Here is a 20,881-nt window from a genome sequence, read left to right as displayed (position 1 = left end):
TGGCTCTCTGCACTTTCACCGGATGTTTGTTTGAGACAATGCATTTCTGAACATAACGCACCAAGGTTTTTGGACATAAAGATTAACTTTATCAAACAAAACACACATGTATTGTGTAACATGAAGTCCTGTGAGTGCCATCTGATGAAGATCATCAAAGGTTAGTGATTCATTTAATCGCTATTTCTGACTTTTCCGAGCCCTCTCCTTGGCTGGAAAATGGCTGTATGGTTTTCTGTGACTAGATGCTGGCCTAACATAATCGTTTGGTGTGCTTTCGCCGTAAAGCCTTTTTGAAATCGGACACGTGGTTGGATTTACAAGAAGTTAACTTTAAAATGGTGTATAATACTTCTATGTTTGAGGAATTTTAATTATGGGATTTGTGTTTTTGAATTTGGCGCACTGCAATTTCACTGGCTGTTGTCGAGGTGTGACGCCCACTTGTACCAGAGAGGTTAACAGTTTTAGAAACTTCCGAGTTTTCTATCCAATGCTACCAATTATATGCATATCCTAGCTTCTGGGCCTGAGTAACCATCAGTTTACTTTGGGAACGTCTTTCATCCGAACTTCAGAACACTGCCCCCTAGCCCTAAGAGGTTATTAACTTGTGTGTTGCTGAGCTCTAGGCAAAACACTGGGAGAGAGGTCACTCACATTCCAGAGAGCATTCAACACTGAACGTCAGGGTCACTGAATTACTAGACGCAATTCGTCTTGTCTCCTACATGGAAATATGTGACAGTCTGATAACAAACATAATTTAGTACCTGTAATTATTGAATATAATTTGGAGCATTTCAGACTGAAATTGTGCTGCCTCTGTCCATCTTAACAAGACTGATAGAACTGATGGTAGATAAATGCTTTGGAAGGGGTGTGTGTCATATTGTTTCCAAAAGGTCTATTACTCTGTAAAGAAGAAGCTTTCATACAGCCCAATGTGCACTTCAACCAGTCTCATTGAGGTTGAAAGGGCTACATTGTAGCATACCAGTTAATTTAAAAGGTGTCAATAGAACCATGTTCTTCTCTCAAGGACACTTGTGACGTTGGTTTGGTGAAGTCTGTAAAGCTGTAAATTCTCCACAATACCATTTGACCTTTCTAAGCCCAATAAATGAAGCAGGCGGCACTTCATCATAGGATCTGCTAAAGGCCCTGGCTTCCCAACACATCCCACACTTGGACACCTCACAACCATCACGCATTCTCCCTCTGTGACTGTCTTCATTTTGTGTTGGTTGAGTTTTAAGACCCCCCTCCTCACCTCATGCGACGTGAAGGATGAGGCAGGTACATGCAGAGCTTTTGTTTCCAGTGACGTAACTGAACACTGCTGAAAATGTCACTGCTAAACTGCGGTTGTTGTGCTGGGGCTGTGGGCGAGATGCTGACCAAGTAAACAATGGAGGTCCTGTCCGACCGACTCCCATGCTCCAGTCAGACTAAGCTGCTTCTCTTTGGTGTCTCTGGCATACCCCGCCAGGCCTCTCCTCTGTGTCTCTGGCATACCCTGCCAGGCCTCTCCTCTGTGTCTCTGGCATACCCCGCCAGGCCTCTCCTCTGTGTCTCTGGCATACCCCGCCAGGCCTCTCCTCTGTGTCTCTGGCATACCCCGCCAGGCCTCTCCTCTGTGTCTCTGGCATACCCCGCCAGGCCTCTCCTCTGTGTCTCTGGCATACCCCGCCAGGCCTCTCCTCTGTGTCTCTGGCATACCCCGCTAGGCCTCTCCTCTGTGTCTCTGGCATACCCCGCTAGGCCTCTCCTCTGCTTTACTATCCTGCCGTTTACTCAGATATGTAAGCTGGAGGTGTTGTTAGATTTATAGATCCACTTAGTGGATGTTTAGAGCTCCTCTCATTCCTCAGGATTCCAGCTAGTCTCTCATTGGACTCTCACCTAAAACACTACCCCATTACCTAAATCTCCACATTAACAATTTCTCTTTTATGATGCTCTCTATCTCAATCAGAATGGAGAGAATCAACAGTACTTTCTCTAGATGCTATAATGAGCAGTCCATTCCAGGATTTATTGGGGATTTTTTAATTATATTTGCCGGCATAAATGCTAGATTGTGCTGTGGCAATTCTGACATTTTGCATGGCAATATGCAATGATTTTGACCAATTTGTCACGTAAATGCACTGACGAGGGAATAGTTTGACGTGTATCTTGTTAAAAAATGAAAAACATGTTATTTTATGTGTTGTTTTACAGGGCTAGCTATAGTAGTATGGGGCCCCTAGTGCAAATAAGAGTTATGTGCCTTGTCAGCTCGGGTATTTGAAACAGCGACCTTTCGGTTTCTGTCCCCACGCTCTAACCGTTAGGCTACCTGCTGCCCTTTAGGTACCATATGATGGACCACATTATGAGGAAATAGTGTGGTGATTGGTTGAAATTGAAAGCCCTCCTTTGAACTTCGATAATATTGTGATAATTTGACTGTTTTATGAGGAAATAGTGTGGTGATTGCATAATATGCAAGGAATCGTTTAATTTTGCGACAGAAAAATAGCCATGGAATCCTGGAGGGACTGAGTAAGACTTGGTGAGCTTTTAGTTAATGGTGAGGTATTTTCATAAAGGCTGCATAGCAGCTGCCTCTTGATTTATAGAAGTTGGATGCCTGTCCAAAAATGGAGTGTGGACAACATGGTCATGTTTGTCTCCCAGTTGTTCAGTGTTTTTCTAAAAAGATTGAGGATGTAGTGTGCCTGATATTTGGTCAGGTGGTGGGGTATGAACTCATTTTGGGATTGGTTTTTAGCTCTATGTCCTCAATACACATCTGTAACGCAAGTCCATTGTGAAATATGGAAAAGTACTTTTAGCCCAAATCATTGCAGTGCATTTGTTTCCTCCCAATTTAGGGATATGACATGATCTACAACAGTCTTTTATTTGTTTGATATATTAAGTTAAATTAGCCTTGCAAATTGGGAGTCTGTCATTTCAGGAATGCAAGGTAAGAGTAATGTTCCTTCAAACACCAAAAATATTGATAACACATTTTTTCAAATGTTCTTGCATATTTTCACTTCTGGACCGAAAGAGATCAGGCTGGGATTTCCATTTGGACGCCTTACCTCAAATTGCTGTGATTAGGATGTCAGGGGTGGACGCTCTTTGGAGGTTAGATACCACCCTTCACTTAAGAGATGGCCATTTCCATCAAAGTACCCATAGGCACAAAAGTGAAGTTCATAGGAGCATATTAAATTGGGTATCAAATGAAAGCTAAGTCTATATTTTGGGGGAAATAAAGGTATAAATACTTTTTACATTTGTTTTACCATTTTCCTTTTAAAGAATTTTATGAGTAAAGGCTTTGATTTCTATATAAACAGATGGAAAATGGGTCTTAAACATTTACCAGAAAGTCTTAAGGTATCAGAAATGCAGACAAAACACCGCGTTGATGAAAAGACCACTGCCAACTACTGAAATGTCAACATTTATAAACTAAGCAAAAGAAAATGGAAATGTCCTCTCACTGTCAACTGCGTTTTATTTTTCAGCAACTTAACGTGTAAATATTTGTATGAACATAAGATTCAACAACTGAGACAAACTGAACAAGTTCCACAGACATCTGACTAACAGAAATGGAAAAATGTGTCCCTGAACAAAGGGGGGGGGGGGTCAAAATGAAAAGTAACAGTCTCCTCCTCATGGACTGCACCAGATTTGCCAGTTCTTCTGTGAGATGTTACCCCACTCTTCCACCAAGGCACCTGCAAGTTCCCGGACATTTCTGCGGGAATGGCCCTATCCCTCACCCTCCGATCCAACAGATCTCAGACGTGCTCAATGGGATTGAGATCCGGGCTCTTCGCTGGCCATGGCAGATCACTAACATTCCTGTCTTGCAGGAAATCACGCACAGAACGAGCAGTATGGCTGTTGGCATTGTCATGCTAGAGGGTCATGTCAGGATGAGCCTGCAAGAAGGGTACCACATGAGGGAGGAGGATGTCTTCACTCTGAACGCACAGCGTTGAGATTGCCTGCAACGACAACAAGCTCAGTCCGATGATGCTGTGACACACCGCCCCAGACCATGACGGATCCTCCACCTCCAAATCGATCCCGCTCCAGAGTACAGGCCTCGGTGTAACGCTCATTCCTTCGACGATAAACGCAAATCCGACCATCACCCCTGGTGAGACAAAACCATGACTCATCGGTGAAGAGCACTTTTTGCTAGTCCTATCTGGTCCAGCGACGGTGGGTTTGTGCCCATAGGCGATGTTGTTGCCGGTGAGGACCTGCCTTACAACAGTCCTACAAGCCCCCAGTCCAGCCCCTTTCAGCCTATTGTGGACAGTCTGAGCACAGATGGAGGGATTGTGCATTCCTGGTGTAACTCGGGAAGTTGTTGTTGCCATCTTGTACCTGTCTCGCAGGTGTGATTTTGGGATGTACCAATCCTGTGCAGGTGTTGTTACACCTGGTCTGCCACTGCGAGGACGATCAGCTGTCCGTCCTGTCTCCCTGTAGCGCTGTTTTTGGCGTCTCACAGTCCGGACATTACAATTTATTGCCCTGGCCACATCTGCAGTCCTCATGCCTCCTTGCAGCATGCCTAAGGCATGTTCACGCAGATGAGTAAGGACCCTGGGCATCTTTCTTTTGGCATTTTTTGAGTCCGTAGAAAGGCCACTTTAGTGTCCTAAGTTTTCATAACTGTGACCTTAAATTGCCTACCGTCTGTAAGCTGTTAGTGTCCTAACGACTGTTCCACAGGTGCATGTTCATTAATTGTTTATGGTTCATTTAACAAGCATGCGAAACAGTGTTTAAACCCTTTTGTGCTGCCATCCTGTTAGAAGGTAACAGATTGTAATAAAATAATGTTTAAATTGGATTTTCATTGTGTTCAATGGTGTTATTTGTCCCCTAGTGGATGTTTCTGGTACTTAGAAAGACTACGCAAACAGGAAGTAGAGAATTTGTTCTGCACGCATAGAAGCAGCTACAAACAACGCTACGGTGCAGGTCTTTCAATGTAGTTATTTCTTGTCACGCTTCAGCCTTGGAATATATTTGTTTGTAAGTTCGATTCAAGCATTTAGCTAATGATGATAATCTTGTTATTAATAGAGTTGCTTACATACAAATGTTGGTTGGTTGCATTTACTCACAAATTGCAATGCCTTTCATGTATGTCGTTAGCTGTATTACTTTGCTCGTGCGTCATGCAAACGAATTGTAAAATATACAATACTGTAGTTTTGTTACTGTTTCTAGTGTAATATGCTTTATTCTACATAAATGGTTGTACATTATTAGAGGAGGGCGGCAGGGTAGCCTAGTGGTTAGAGCATTGGACTAGTAACCGAAAGGTTGCAAGTTCGAATCCCTGAGCTGACAAGGTACAAATCTGTCGTTCTGCCCCTGAACAGGCAGTTAACCCACTGTTCCTAGGCCGTCATTGAAAATAAGAATTTGTTCTTAACTGACTTCGCTATATGGTTTGGCATCATGTCAGATGCATGGTACCTTGGCACGTGCTTTGTATTTATGCAACTTCAAATGTATAATGTGCAGCTACAGTATGTCGGTGTGAATTGAATACTAAAGTATATTCTTTTCTGTATTTTGCAGTTTCACAACATAAACGTTTTCAATATATTCATTCAAGAAAAGTCACGCCTTGGGAGTTTTATTGAAGACTTAGTTGTTAGCTATCTGTCTAGTTTTGCATGGGAACGCAACTCAAGGGCAGAATACCTTTACAAATGAAGATCTGTGAAGTTATTTGGATTTTTACGAATCATATTTGAAAGACAGGGTCCTGAAAAAGGGACAATAATTTTTTTTTCCTGGGTATATTTAGTTTTGGAGATATTGTTTACCTTTAAGATATTTTCACATTTCTCTTTTAAAATCACTTAATTCATAAACAAAATTGATTAGTAAAATCACTATAACTAATTGGTAGGTCTACCATTACTTGTTACTTCTGTGAACTTTCATTATACTCATTATACACAGATGGAGGGAAATGCACAATCCCTCCATCTGTGCTCAGACTGTCCAGTATAATGAAAGTTCACAGAAGTAACAAGTAATGGTAGACCTACCAATTAGTTATAGTGATTTTACTAATCAATTTTGTTTATGAATTAAGTGATTTTAAAACTGGTAATGCCAAATTGATAATGGGATTACAAAAAAATCTAACTGAATTACTGCCACTGAATTGGCTACAATGGGAAATCATAATAGTCACAAACAACAGTTGGGTCACCTGCTACTGTTCTCCCTTCCACTGACATACTGTTATCTTCCTCTTTCTGTTGTCTGGAGGTCAAACCAAGAGTGTTATAACAGTCTGGACAACCCCTTCCTCTCTCTTTCTCACTCACCATTTAATGTCACCTCTCTCAGCTTTTACTGACATCTACCCATACCCTCTTTCCATTTACGGTGTCATTTCATTCATAGAAATGTAATTAATAGAATAGACCTATCCCTTCAGACCACTGCAATTTAGCTGGTACACCATTAGATATTTTAAGTGAATTGTCATTTTAACTTCTAATTACTGCCACTGATAGCTGCCGGTCCATCCACCGTCGAATGTCAACTTAAATGCTCATGTCTATTCTATTATCTATATTTCTATGGTTTCCATAGGTTTCCTATGAAGGATTGACAGTATAATTTAAAACAACAGATTCCTATTCAAGTCAACATTCTCTGATGTGTGGAGCTCCCAACCATCTTTGTGGTACCAGGTGAAATGTCAATTTTATTCCCATTTTAGTAAATGTATCATCCAAAACATGACACCCAGAGCGGCCCGTATTCAAGAGCATGGGTCTCAACCGATGGCGGGCACAACTGAAAAACCTAGAAGGTCTAAGCCAGTGGTTCCAAAACTGTTACTGTACTACCAACTGATTTTTGCTCCATCCAGAGTACCCCTGAAGTACCCCCTCATGTGCATTTTTACCAGTAACCCTATGGTCTCATGAGTCTTCTCAAGGTACCCTCTGTGGATAGACCAAGGACCCTCCAGAGGCCCTAGTACCCCCGGTTGGGAACTACTGGTCAAAGCTACAACACGTCAATATGAAGAAGAAGAAAAAAATCTGAGTTTATGCATTTTTAGATTGACTATTTTATTAAGATCCCCATTAGCTGTTACCAAGGCAGCTCAAAAATGAGTTTCTTTTAAGAAAACAAATTTCTTCCATGAAATTTGAAAATAGTATGTCAACCCTGTTTGTAAGCTTTTAAATGATACAAATCTCAACCGTTTATCTTCTCCAGTGATTAAGGTATGGATGTCTCATGGTGGGGTATGCAAAATAGGTCAGCTTTGAGCACATTCATCTCTTGATCGCAATCAAATCACAGTATAGAATCGCAATACACACAGAACAGTAAGAATAGCAATACATATTGTATCGGCACCTAAGTATCATGATCGTATCGTCAGCTCCGTGGCAATTCCCAGCCCCAATGTTTTGACTGAGGTGACCAGGTAGAATGTGCAACTCGCACCAATGTCGCCAATTCCATTTTTTTACTCACACAGCCAAGTCAAAGGGTCGCAGTCTGAAGCCCTGCATATTGGACATTTTGTGAAACTGAAGCACCAAGTGCCAGTCAGGTGTCCCCCACTGGGTTAAGGGGAATCTGATTCCTATCAAAGTAGCAGCACTGTACATCCTGAGGTCTACACCTTGGTACAATCTTGCATTTGTTGTACTGTTCCATTGATCGTGAGGCCTTACCCGGAAAGCCCTTGTCAGTATGTTTAACCATATCCTAGTAGCCTGATGGATGTCATTTGATCCCAAGGACATTTTCCTCATGGTTGGCTTCTATGTCAGCACCACGCTTCTCACAACTTTTCTGCCTCAACGTGCAAGGAATGTAACACACCCACTGGCAGCTCTGTAAGAGCGCTACGTGTTTGTGTGTAGAGGCCACTGTACTTTCTTGTGCCACACACACAGAACAGAGGACAGCTGTATTTTTTTGAAGATGAAAAAAACCAAAAACGAACTGAAACGGCCTTGAATGAAAATGGCTGAAAGTACAGCAACTTCTTGTCGTGGAAGTAAAACATAGTTTGATCTTAGATATTTGTCTCTGATGATCTCTGTTTGGTCTCTTGTTCAAGTCTTGGCTGAAGATGTACTTTTCAGTGGAGAATCTGCACAGGACCAAGTGGATATGCTTTACTAAAATGGCGAGAGACTCCTTAAATATTAAGCAAAAAGTAAAGATCCCCCCCCTATTTTATTTTGTCTGGTGTCACTTTCATGTGTGCATGTCCACTAACCATTTTTTTTCAAATTAAAATGCAGAGCATTTTGTGCTAGCAATGGATTGATATCATTTATTTTATGGTTTCAACTATTTGCATTGCCTAATCCATAGGGGCAATGTTTAGTTTGCCTGATGAAGCTTTGTAGGGTCTCTCTGTGCATATTTGCCTACTTTCCTCCTTCCTCACCTGGCTGCGTGGGGAATTAATGAATTATGATGCAGGTTCTGTTTCCAGCTGACACTCATTGCCACTTGTTTGCCTCAATACTATAAAGAGATTGATAGAACTGTTGCCCCCTGCAATGATTACCAGGCCTCGTGCTGCTCGATCATCTGCCCCCCTGAGTTTAAATCAGTGGAATTCATAGTGTACACGAGCAGAATGTAATCTGGTCATGACTGTAACAAAAAAAAAATTGACACATTCTTTGAAGTCACCAACAGCAAAACACCGTTTTAATCTTCTTCTGCTTGTTTTGTTTTTACAAAACTGTGTACCTATATAAAACATAAAATTCCTCCTTGGGGCCTGACTTCCTCTAATGAAGGAATTTGACCAGACATGACCAGTAAGCATTTGTTTCATTTCTCTTGTCTCCCCCCAAATCCCTGTTGTAATGTGGAATGTGGCACGTACTTCCGGGAAGGATGCTGGAGTTATTCAGACTGTGTATACTGTTGGTGCAGAGTGGGCAGTAGAAGGTTAGGTGACTAAGGTTAGCATAGCTATGTGCTAGTTCAGTGGTTCCCAAACTTTTTATAGTCCCGCACCCCTTCAAACATTCAACCTCCAGCTGCGTACCCCTTCTATTACCAGGGTCAGCGCGCACTCAAATATTGTTTTTTTTCCATCATTATAAGACTGCCACACACTCACACTATACCATACATTTATTAAACATAAGAATGAGTGTGAGTTTGTCACAACCCGGCTTGTGGGAAGTGACAAAGAGCTCTTATAGGACCAGAGCACAAATAATAATAATAATCAATAATTTAGCTCTTTATTTAACCATCTTACAAATAAAACCTTATTTGTTCATCGGAAATTGTGAATAACTCACCACAGGTTAATGAGAACGGTGTGCTTGAAAGGATTCACATACTGTAACTCTGCAATGTTGTATTGGAGAGAGTCAGTATTAAATCATTTCCCACACAGTCTGTGCCTGTATTTAGTTTTAATGCTAGTGAAGGCCGAGAATCCACCCTCACATAGGTACGTGGTTGCAAAGGGCATCGGTGTCTTAACAGCGTGATTTGCTAAGGCAGGATACTCTGAGCGCAGCCCAATCCAGAAGTCTGGCAGTGGCTTCTGATTTTTAAATACAATTTTCACAGAACCTCTTGTTGCAATTTCGATGAGGCTCTCTTGTTCAGATATATCGGTATCGGTAAGTGGACTGGAGGCAGGGCATGGAAGGGATAACGGATCCAGTTTGTCATCCGTTTTGGATAAGTACCTGCGTGATTGCGCACCCAACTCACTCAGGTGCTTCGCTATATCATATTTGACATAGTCTGTAGCTTGAGTTCATTTGCACACAAAAAATCATAATGATGGAAAGACCTGTGTGTTGTCCTTGTTAATGCAGACAGAAGAGATCAAACTTCTAAATCAGCCTCAATTTTGTTGCGGAGAGTCCCTGTAATCCTAGATTCAGATCATTCAGGCGAGAAAAAACATCACCCAGATAAGCCAGTCGTGTGAGAAACTCGTCATCGTGCAAGCGGTCAGACAAGTGAAAAATAGGGCCAGTGAAGAAGCCTTTAAGCTCGTCTCTCAATTAAAAAAAAAATCACGTCAATACTTTTCCCCTTGATAACCAGCGCGCTTCTGTATATTGTTAGTGTTACATGGTCGCTGCCCATATCATTGCACAGTGCAGAAAATACACGAGAGTTCAGGGGTCTTGCTTTTACAAAGTTAATTATTTTCACTATAGTGTCCAAAATGTCTTTCTTTCAAGCTGTCAGGCATTCCATTGGCAGCAAGAGCCTCTCGGTGGATGCTGCAGTGTACCCAAGTGGCATCGGTAGTAACTGCTTGCACGCGCATTAGCACTCCACTATGTCTCCCTGTCATGGCTTTTGCGCCATCAGTACAGAGACCAACATGAGCAGCAGTTACGTTTGGCTACATACGGACCGTTAGTGGAATTCCCACGAGAGAGTAACAGTTAATGTGATTGGATGTTAATTATTTCACGAGGCTACCTGTATTTGACAATGTGTTGTTATTTTGCTGAACACTAGATGGTTTAATTTTATTTTAGGCAGTGAAATGAGGCTATTCAGGCGAGGGGGGAAAAACTCACCCAAATGTATAGCCCCATTGTCAAATAAAAATGGGCTGTTTGAAAATGTGAAGATTTTTAAAAATATTTTATTTGAAAAATGTTAATCTTGTATCCCAGTTTGGGAATACCTGCGCAAGTGGATTGATCTTGACTGGGGGGTATTGGGGGAACAGGCATCTCTGGGTGTTATTGTTTCAGGGTGTCGGGGTCTGAAACAGCATGCTTCAGACTAGGAAGCTTGCCACATGTTGCAGTATTGCTGTCTTCTCCTGGCCAGTCCAGAGACCCAGGGATAGGTGCTGGGCTTGGCTGGTTACTTCACCAGACTGAGTGACCAATGCTGACATGTCGCACAGCACGTCGTTCCTGTACGTTTGTAAAACTAAATACAACAGTGCATTCCACATACAGGATGTCGTCCAAGTCGGGGATAATAGAATCATGTGTTTGTCAGGAAGATGTTCATGAGTAATCAATGCTTTGGCTGCCAGCGAAACAGAAAATCCCCAGGAAACGGCACTGGCAGTGGGCTGGAGTGCATGGCAGCCTTGTCCATGATGAAAACCACAGTGAGCTCATCAGGAAATGTGAATACTCAGGATACATGGAGCTAATATGTTGTAGTCTGAAGAGTTCCTTATTCTGGGAGCACATAGTTATGTTACACAGTTTAGCAGAAACAAACCCCTCTGTTGGAGTAATTAGAAGCACTCTTGTGCTCGCACACACCAAAAAACACTTCCCTTTTTTTATTTTCATAAAACGGAAATATGCTCAAGGGATTCATTCCAGCTCCACTGAATCAAAACAAGCCATTTGAGCAGTGTGACCGTCCACGGTCCTCCTCTCCGTCCGTCCTGGGCTTGGAGCTGGAACTGGAAAATACGTGGATAGGAGCCAGGAGGGGAGTCAGCCGCAGCTTTTGGCACAGGAGCACAGCGCAGAAGCCACATAGCCTCCTGTGGCCTTCCCCTTCCTCACTGCCCTGCTCCATGGTGGCTCTCCCCTGCCAGCCACCGCCTCTGTTTACGTGGAGCAGTGGGAATGTGCTGACTGCAAGACCAAAATGCCTGCGGACATACCTGAGATTCCTCGCAGTGCTAAGAGATGCCCCTAATTTGTCTGGAATATCCGTTCTCTTGACATGACCCACCTGTAAATCACGGTGTCTTGTCCTACACCTTCTGTCTGCCTTCACTCTGTATGAGAGGTCCACGGGTGAAACCACGACACCCAGACATTTTACTCAAACCATTCCCCTTGTCACAAGAGCTTCTTCGCAGATACCATAGTTGGGTAAAGTTCACCAGTGGCACTGCAGAAGAGACCTATGTTTCACATTTTCCAGCCCAGTTTCAGAGCTCCCTGTTGTCATAGCAGAAGCAGCTCTTGTGCCTAACCAGCTAAGAGTGCTATATGATAGACAGCTAAACTCAGCAAAAAAAGAATGGTCCCTTTTTCAGAACCATGTCTTTTCAAAGATAATTCGTAAAAATCCAAATAACTTCACAGATCTTCATTGTAAAGGGTGTAAACACTGTTTCCCAGGCTTGTTCAATGACCCATAAACAATTAATGAACATGCACCTGTGGAACAGTAGTTAAAACAATATCAGCTTACAGACGGTAGGCAATTTAAGGTCACAGTTATGAAAATATAGGACACTAAAGAGGCCTTTCTACGGACTCTGATAAACACCAAAATAAAGATGCCAGGGTCCGTGCTCATCTGCGTGAACGTGCCTTAGGCATGCTGCAAGGAAGCATGAGGACTGCAGATGCGGCCAGGGCAATAAATTGCAATGTCCGGACTGTGAGATGCCTAAGACAGCGCTACAGGGAGACAGGACGGACAGCTGATCATCCTCGCAGTGGAAGACCACGTGTAACAACACCTGCATAGGATCGGTACATCACACCTGCGAGACAGGTACAGGATGGCAACAACAACTTCCCGAGTTACACTAGGAATGCACAATCCCTCCATCAGTGCTCAGACTGTTCGCAATAGGCTGAGAGAGGCTGGACTGAGGGCTTGTAGGCCTGTTGTAAAGGCAGGTCATCACCAGACATCACCGGCAACAATGTTGCCTATGGGCACAAACCCATCGTCGTTGGACCAGACAATACTGGCAAAAAGTGCTCTCTACTGATGAATTGTGGATTTGTCTCACCGGGGGTGATGGTCGAATTTGCCTTTGTTGTCGAAGGATTGAGCGTTACACCAAGGCCTGTACTCTGGAGCGGGATCGATTTGGAGGTGGAGGGTCTGTCATGGTCTGGGGTGGTGTGTCACAGCATCATTGGACTGAGCTTGTTATCACTGCAGGCAATCTCAATGCTGTGCGTTACAGGGAACGTGGTGGTACCCTTCCTACAGGTCCTACAGGCTCATCCTGACGTGACCCTCCAGCATGACAATGCCACCAGCCATACTGCTCGTTCTGTGCGTGATTTCTTGCAAGACAGGAATGTCAGTGTTCTGCCATGGCCAGCGAAGAGCCCGGATCTTAATCTCATTGAGCACGTCTGGGACCTGTTGGATCGGAGGGTGAGGGCTAGGGCCATTCCCCGCGGAAATGTCTGGGAACTTGCAGGTGCCTTGGTGGAAGAGTGGGGTAACATCTCACAGCAAGAACTGGCAAATCTGGTGCAGTCCATGAGGAGGAGATTCACTGCAGTACTTAATGCAGCTGGTGGCCAAACCAGATACTGACGGTTACTTTTGATTTTGACCCTCCCTCCCCTTTGTTCAGGGACACATTATTCCATTTCTGTTAGTCACATGTCTGTGGAACTTGTTCAGTTTGCCACAGTTGTTGAATCTTATGTTCATACAAATATTTACACATGTTAAGTTTGCTGAAAATAAACGCAGTTGACAGTGAGAGGATGTTTCTTTTTTTGCTGAGTTTATAAATGCTGTATTGTTGACTTATCTCAACTGCTGTGTTTAATAGCAGCATGTCACAACAGTCATGTATTGCCATTTAAATGAAGTATGAAACGGCACCAGTGCTTGACCCTGTCTGTGAGGCCATGTCTTTCTCCAATGCCAGGTCATTGACCTCCCACAGCCCTCATCCTGTGTGGCGGGTAGAGTGCAGTACCGTAGACCCAGAGCCCTGGGGAGGCAGTCAGCTGGAAAACTAAAGGCCAGTGTCCCCTGTGTAATGCACTGCCATTGTGTTAGAGTGTGAAAAGTGCCACTGGAAAAAACACCATCAGGGATATAGCACACACTCACTTTTGTCTTCCTGGCCTGGGGTGGTACCACAACAGTAGAACGTGCTACTGGTCCTCGTGAGGGGTGTATAACTCTGAGCTAAACATATAAAGTTTGGGGGGGGGGGGCTCACTGTTTTTTCAGGTGAAAAACAAAAGCGGAGGTATAAAAAGAAGAAAGGCCACGGTTGGAGGGTGACTTAGTGACAGCGATAGGGAGAAGGGAGTGGGCCTGGGCCCGGCAGGAAGCACCTGTCCCAGGGCCATTATCACAGGGCTCCCAGGCAGGGGCTCAACAGGCTGACGCATAAGCACATTGTGTTTCTCTACGGCCCAAGACAAAGCTGTTTACCCTCTGCTGTCTCCTCATCAAACACACTGTGCTCTTCAAATGGGCCGACCTGTTGTTGTTTTTGTGTTTGCTTTGCTTCACACAACTGCGTAGAATAAACTGTAAACAGCACTGCACACACTAAGAACTATATAACGATGAGTGAATTCTTCAAACACAGTAAAGCTCTTGAAAGTTAACTATACGTGTTACATAACTGTGCTTGTCATGAATGTGTAACTCATTGTGTTAGTCAATGTGTTACAAAACAATGAATGGGGCGCATCTCACAGGCTGTGCATTAAGCACAGGTCCGAGAGCAGGGTACAGCACTCCACCTGTAGGCCAGCGCCATCCACGGGGTGTGTGTGTGTGTGTGTGGGAGAGTGTGTGAGGATGCAGCACAACAATGGAGACAGCGTAATGTCAGGTTTGGATTAAGATGGAAAAGCCAGGCTCTGCTTATATCCCGCCATCAGTGGTCTCGGGAAAATCCATGGAGTTTTCTTGGACTGTCGAGGTGGATTTCAGCACTGAAGAGCATCCATCCCTGCTTTTAAGACCGAGTCTTCTCTGAACTTACACTCCATCCGCTTGTCCCATGTTGGAATGGCATGTAGTTCTAGCCTTTTCCCCAGGAAACACGTGTTTGAAAGATCTTACTAAGGCAACCTTAGTTAACTAGGTTTATTAACATAGTTTTCCTAAAACAAAACTCTAAAAAAAGTCCATATCTGGTCACCAACATTCACCTCTTATGGTTTGGGACACCCTTAAGTATAGTGAATAGCATGAGTGCTCAAGGCGAGATTTGAGCGGTTGCAGTGATTGGAGCAGAATTAAGCTGAAATTAAACTGACAGTAGATTGGTTTAAGAGAAGGAATGCCTAATCCTTTTTCTTTTTGCATTTTTAATGCATCTCGGATTTAAATAAGTTACATGTGGTGAACCAGCCATATGTTTTTAATTTATTGTGTTTTAAAATAAATAATGTGAGTTACTCGGCAGAGCTGTCGGTATTTTCATGTTGTGCTAGCACAACAAATTACACCCCCCCCCGCCACTTCTAGAAATGATCGCCATATGAGATATGGACCCTGAAATCCTTCACGTTGTACACGTTGCAGTTTTAGACATTGACCTCCTAGCCTATTACTCTCTTCCCCATCTTCCTGGCCTAGCTATCTGTTGAATTATTGCGGTCCTTTATGACCAGCTAAAAATATCCATCTCTAAAATGAACCATATGTTCCGGGTTGCATAACAGATCACAGGGAACCACAGAGCTGTGGGGACCGAGGGAAATAAGGATGGATGTGAGATGCCAGTTGTGGGCAGTCGCTTGCAGTGTGATGGAGCTCTCCAGTCAGACCAGTTGGCCTACAGTACATCACAGGGCTACCTGAGCTCCACTTTGCACTCTGGTACCTGTGGGTTGAAGCTGGCTAGCTTTGTTTCGTTCTGTTTGTGTCGCGCTGACCCTGAAGATGTTCTCAGGAAGTGTGTGTGTGTGTGTGCGTGTGCCTCCTGTTTGCTGGTCTTCATCCTGGCCTCCTATGAATATAGCCTCCATCTCGGCTCAGCTCAAGACTTCCTACCATGTGGCTGCTCTGTGTGGCCCCGGCTGCTGGGGAAACTCAAATAGCCCTGGCACATGTTTGGAGTTCAGCTCTGTCCACTGTCCTGTCCATCTTCCAGAGTTTATAAAGCAGCAGATCTTTTGGCCGGCCAGGTTGCAGCCCGGTAATGACCCGCTCACCTCCGGCCAACCCCCTTTCACCTCAGACACCACTTTCCTGCAAGTCATTGTCTTGTCTTCCTGAGAAACAGGCCCTCGAAGTGAAGCGGGAAGAGATAGAGGAGGATAAGATGGAACTCAAAGATAGATGGAGAGGGAGGGAGGGAGCGAAAGAGAGGAGCGTACACAACACAACACATCTGTTGCCGTGTTTTTGTCCTGACCACAACGTCTTGGCAATCACTTTGCTTTGACTCTGTCAGCACTTCACTAGCATTGGTTGGATGCACTTTGTTTTGGAAACATGTTTTATGCTCATGCAGCATGCGGTATTACTGTTGTCCTTCATTACATTTACCTTGTTGCCTTACAAATACCTACCTAGTCAGCCACTCTTGTTGGATAATAGAACTTAATGTATTTGGTAAACAAAGTGTCCTCAAAGGCTTTAATTCAGACAGTTGGATCTCGATATGCATTGCTCTTGTGTAGTATTCTCATCAGAACCGGCCAGGTAAACTTGGTTTAAATCTCTGTCTAAATCGACAGAGAATGTTGTGTTGGAGAGATTTCACCCTGGGAATGCTCTTCATTCCTGTCGGTGGAGTTGGGAAAGTGTTTTCCCATCAACTTGTCCTTTTTTTCCAGTTCCAGACTTCCTTCTCTTTCACCCAGTTCAGTCTTGCGTCACATTTGTTAATGCTCAGAAGGGAGGAGACATCTACATTTTATTACCATACAGAGGAACTCAAGAATACTTTGATATTTGTTTGTTTGGCTATGTCAACTTAGGAAATCAAACTTTGAAACCAGTATTTATTTCTTGGAATTTGAGGCGTGGAGATGTACCATTTCATACTATGTCATAAGCCTATATTAACTCCATTCCCCATTTTTCAACTGTAGCAACACAAGTGAAGGTTGCATCAGATTTCTTTCTAGGGTTGTCTCCTTGTAAAGACTGCCCAGTGTGTGTGTCCCTGACTGACGGTCTGGAGTTTCAGCCCCAGTGCCCACAGCATAGCTGTTTGTTTGTCCCCTGTGTAGTTATTACAGTGGCATACAGTACATTTTCACAGTATTAGAATACAGCCCTGACCACAAACTAGGCTTGAGTTCGGTGGGACTGTTCCCCATGCTTTTCTGTGCCGATTCTTACCAGGTCAAGTTGCAGATCTGGTGTCGCTATCTGAAAGGGTGGAGGGTGGACTAGGGGGGAGCCATGCCACACAGAGCCACATGATGCAGAGAGCTCAATCGGTGGCAGGGCAGCAATGTGCTAAAGGACAAAGATCCCAGAGTCGGTTAGCCAATGAGTTCCATTGTCACTTGACTGTGGTCTAATTTGAGACCAGGGACTGTCCTCGCCATGACTCAGCTTGTGTGTGCGTGCGTGTCCGTACACCATGCATATATATATACACGTGGGTGTGTGCGTGTAGTCGTGTACGTTTACACCATGCGTATGTGGTTTTGTTTTTGCACTGTATGTTTCTAGACAAGCCACGCACCTGTTGCACTGCAGTGAACATATTTTGCTTGATCTCTCCAAACAGTCTGCTGGTACTGTGTGTGTCAGTCACAGCTGGCGGCAGGCAGGGGCTCCCTGGAGCTGCTACCTGGAGTGGTGCCTAGAATTACTGCTCTGCTCTCTGTGTATGTGTGTGTGTGTGTGTGTGTGTGTGTGTGTGTGGCAGATAGGCCGTCACACCGCAAGAGAGACTACACGCGTTCAGGGCATGCTTGGATGCACTTCTTCTTACTATAGAATGATTGACAGTAGAGTAAGTTTTCAGCTCCTTTTTCTTTGTCAGTTAGACAGCTACTGGTCATTGGACTTGTTTTTTTTCTTCTCTTTTATGCAAGTAATCCTCCTCTCTGCCCTCTGGTTAATATAATAATATACAGTGCCATTAAGCAGGTGCTTTTATCCAAAGCGACTTATTCATGCCTGCAGACATTTTACATATTGGTGGTCCTGGGAATCGAACCCACTACCCTCAGTCCTCATCTACTCTGCTTTTTATTCCATTTTCCCCCTCTCCACCCATATTACTGGTGCTGATATTAGTGTATCAGATGTTGTGACTAAAGGCCCTGCCAGTCAACTCTTATTCCGTCTGTTTTTCCATATTCAGACTCCCTAGTAAGTCTAGCTACTTGAGTCTAAGCTAATATTTACAGAGAGAAAATCCTTCAAACATGATTGCCTTCCAGTCAGTCACTGGCATGTGAAAACAGATAGGATATCTCCATTGGTGTTAGGTAGTAGACTGTCTGGCTGTTATTCAGCCCACTAAAGGCACTGGGCACGTGGAGAAACCCAGTCCAGAGCCTCTCCTCAGACCTCCGGGGTAGTGTGAGCATAACAGCTTTGCAGAAGATGGCCATTGGTATCATTTAAGCAAAACAATACCCCTTTCTTCCTCCTACACACTCACACCTCTGCTTCCATCCCCCATTTTATCGTATCTCCACTTATCTCCCAAGGTATGCGGTCCGAATGCTGTTTATCTCCTTTCCGACAGTGATTAATGACATATAGTTAGAATATTTTTGGATGTGTTCACAGTTATCTGCAATTGTCCTTAGGTCCTGTCTGGGCCCTGGCCCAGAATGTATGACACTCCCCCACAATGCAGATTTTCCAGATTTCCTGCTGTCTATTGTGTCTGTTGGAGGATGGTGGTATCCTGGTTCAAGTCCCCGGGCTAGTCGAGCACAGCTCCCCCTCTCTTTTCCTATATTGCGCTCTCTTCCTCTCTCTCATCCTATCTTACGCCACCCACCCACCCACCTTATCTTTTCATTTTATTTTCTCTCTCTCTCTATCTCTCCTCTCGTCCCCCCTCTACTCTCCCTCCGTCAGTCCAATGTTCTCCCAGTGAAACGCCTGAGGAGCAGTCTAAATACTGTCCCACAGCCAGGCCAGCTCGGCCTCCAGCACAAACACACAAGATTTACTCACTCTGGCTGCCTGCCTGCCTCTCACATGCTGCTCTCGACACTCCATCATCCTCATCATTACTCTGTTTTTCTTCTATGCCTGCATGGTTTCTATCCTCGCACATCTCTCTCTTTTCTATCCTCGCACATCTCTCTCTTTTCTATCCTCGCACATCTCTCTCTTTTCTATCCTCGCACATCTCTCTCTTTTCTATCCTCGCACATCTCTCTCTTTTCTATCCTCGCACATCTCTCTCTTTTCTATCCTCGCACATCTCTCTCTTTTCTATCCTCGCACATCTCTCTCTTTTCTATCCTCGCACATCTCTCTCTTTTCTATCCTCGCACATCTCTCTCTTTTCTATCCTCGCACATCTCTCTCTTTTCTATCCTCGCACATCTCTCTCTTTTCTATCCTCGCACATCTCTCTCTTTTCTATCCTCGCACATCTCTCTCTTTTCTATCCATCTGCACTCCTCTTCTTCAATCTTCCCGTATTTCTCTCTCTCTCTCCCTTCTCCGTCCCTTGCATCACCTCTCCCTTCTCTTGCTCACCAGTACTCCATTTTCCCTTTAGATTGCATTTATTTTGTGTTGTTTCTAACATTTACAAATCAAGTTGAGATGGTTCAGTAGTGGAGTAAAGATTAAAACAACAGGATCCCTAACTGATACGTTTTGTCCCAGAAAAAGGAAGAAGTGGTGCATTTTAAAAAAATGAAATGGGGTTTTCTGTCAATTAGTCATTATCTTGTTTATGTTTTAATGATAACATGGGATTTCCTGCTTGAACAACCAGAGTTAGCCTAAATATCCACTATTACATTCTTCATGTTAATCCCAGTGTTATCCAATACAATCCTACTTTAGTCATGTTCATCTTATCCTAAACGTTTTAATGCTTATCTAACTGAGCACATAGCAGCCTACTGTTTCACAGTGAAAGTCGGTACTTTTGGTTTCAGTACCTTTCCTCATACTTTTCTTTGTGTCTAGAACCAGACTGATATCAAACCCCTCTGACGAGCAGTGAGGAACGTAAACCAGTGCCATTTCCCTCTGTGAGGAACGTGAACCAGTGCCATTTCCCTCTCTGTGAGGAATGTGAACCAGTGCCATTTCCCTCTCTGTGAGGAACGTGAACCAGTGCCATTTCCCTCTGTGAGGAACGTGAACCAGTGCCATTTCCCTCTGTGAGGAACGTGAACCAGTGCCATTTCCCTCTGTGAGGAATGTGAACCAGTGCCTTTTCCCTCTGTGAGGAACGTGAACCAGTGCCATTTCCCTCTCTGTGAGGAATGTGAACCAGTGCCATTTCCCTCTCTGTGAGGAACGTGAACCAGTGCCATTTCCCTCTGTGAGGAACGTGAACCAGTGCCATTTCCCTCTGTGAGGAACGTGAACCAGTGCCATTTCCCTCTGTGAGGAACGTGAACCAGTGCCATTTCCCTCTGTGAGGAACGTGAACCAGTGCCATTTCCCTCTGTGAGGAACGTGAACCAGTGCCATTTCCCTCTGTGAGGAACGTGAACCAGTGCCATTTCCCTCTGTGAGGAACGTGAACCAGTGCCATTTCCCTCTGTGAGGAACGTGAACCAGTGCCATTTCCCTCTGTGAGGAACGTGAACCAGTGCCATTTCCCTCTGTGAGGAACGTGAACCAATACCATTTCCCTCTCTGTGAGAAACGTGAACCGGTGCCATTTCCCTCTCTGTGAGGAACTTTAACCAGTGCCATTTCCCTCTCTGTGAGGAACTTGAACCAGAGCCATTTCCCTCTCTGTGAGGAACTTGAACCAGAGCCATTTCCCTCTCTGTGAGGAACTTGAACCAGAGCCATTTCCCTCTCTGTGAGGAACGTGAACCAGAGCCATTTCCCTCTGTGAGGAACTTGAACCAGAGCCATTTCCCTCTCTGTGAGGAACGTGAACCAGAGCCATTTCCCTCTCTGTGAAGAACGTGAACCAGAGCCATTTCCCTCTCTGTGAGGAACGTGAACCAGAGCCATTTCCCTCTCTGTGAAGAACGTGAACCAGAGC

General features: G+C 44.2%; 1 protein-coding gene across 1 annotated transcript in view; it reads left to right on the top strand.

The window, feature by feature from the left end:
• LOC115112205 (myotubularin-related protein 13-like) overlaps positions 1-20,881 on the top strand; it is a 168,004-nt gene that overhangs the window by 58,550 nt on the left and 88,573 nt on the right. The gene's annotated exons all lie outside the window — the stretch shown is intronic.

This window comes from Oncorhynchus nerka, linkage group LG27 (genome assembly GCF_034236695.1).
Source record: "Oncorhynchus nerka isolate Pitt River linkage group LG27, Oner_Uvic_2.0, whole genome shotgun sequence".
NCBI lineage: Eukaryota > Metazoa > Chordata > Actinopteri > Salmoniformes > Salmonidae > Oncorhynchus > Oncorhynchus nerka.
The sequence above is the reverse complement of the archived record's forward strand: the minus strand, read 5'-3'. Positions and strand labels throughout refer to the sequence as shown.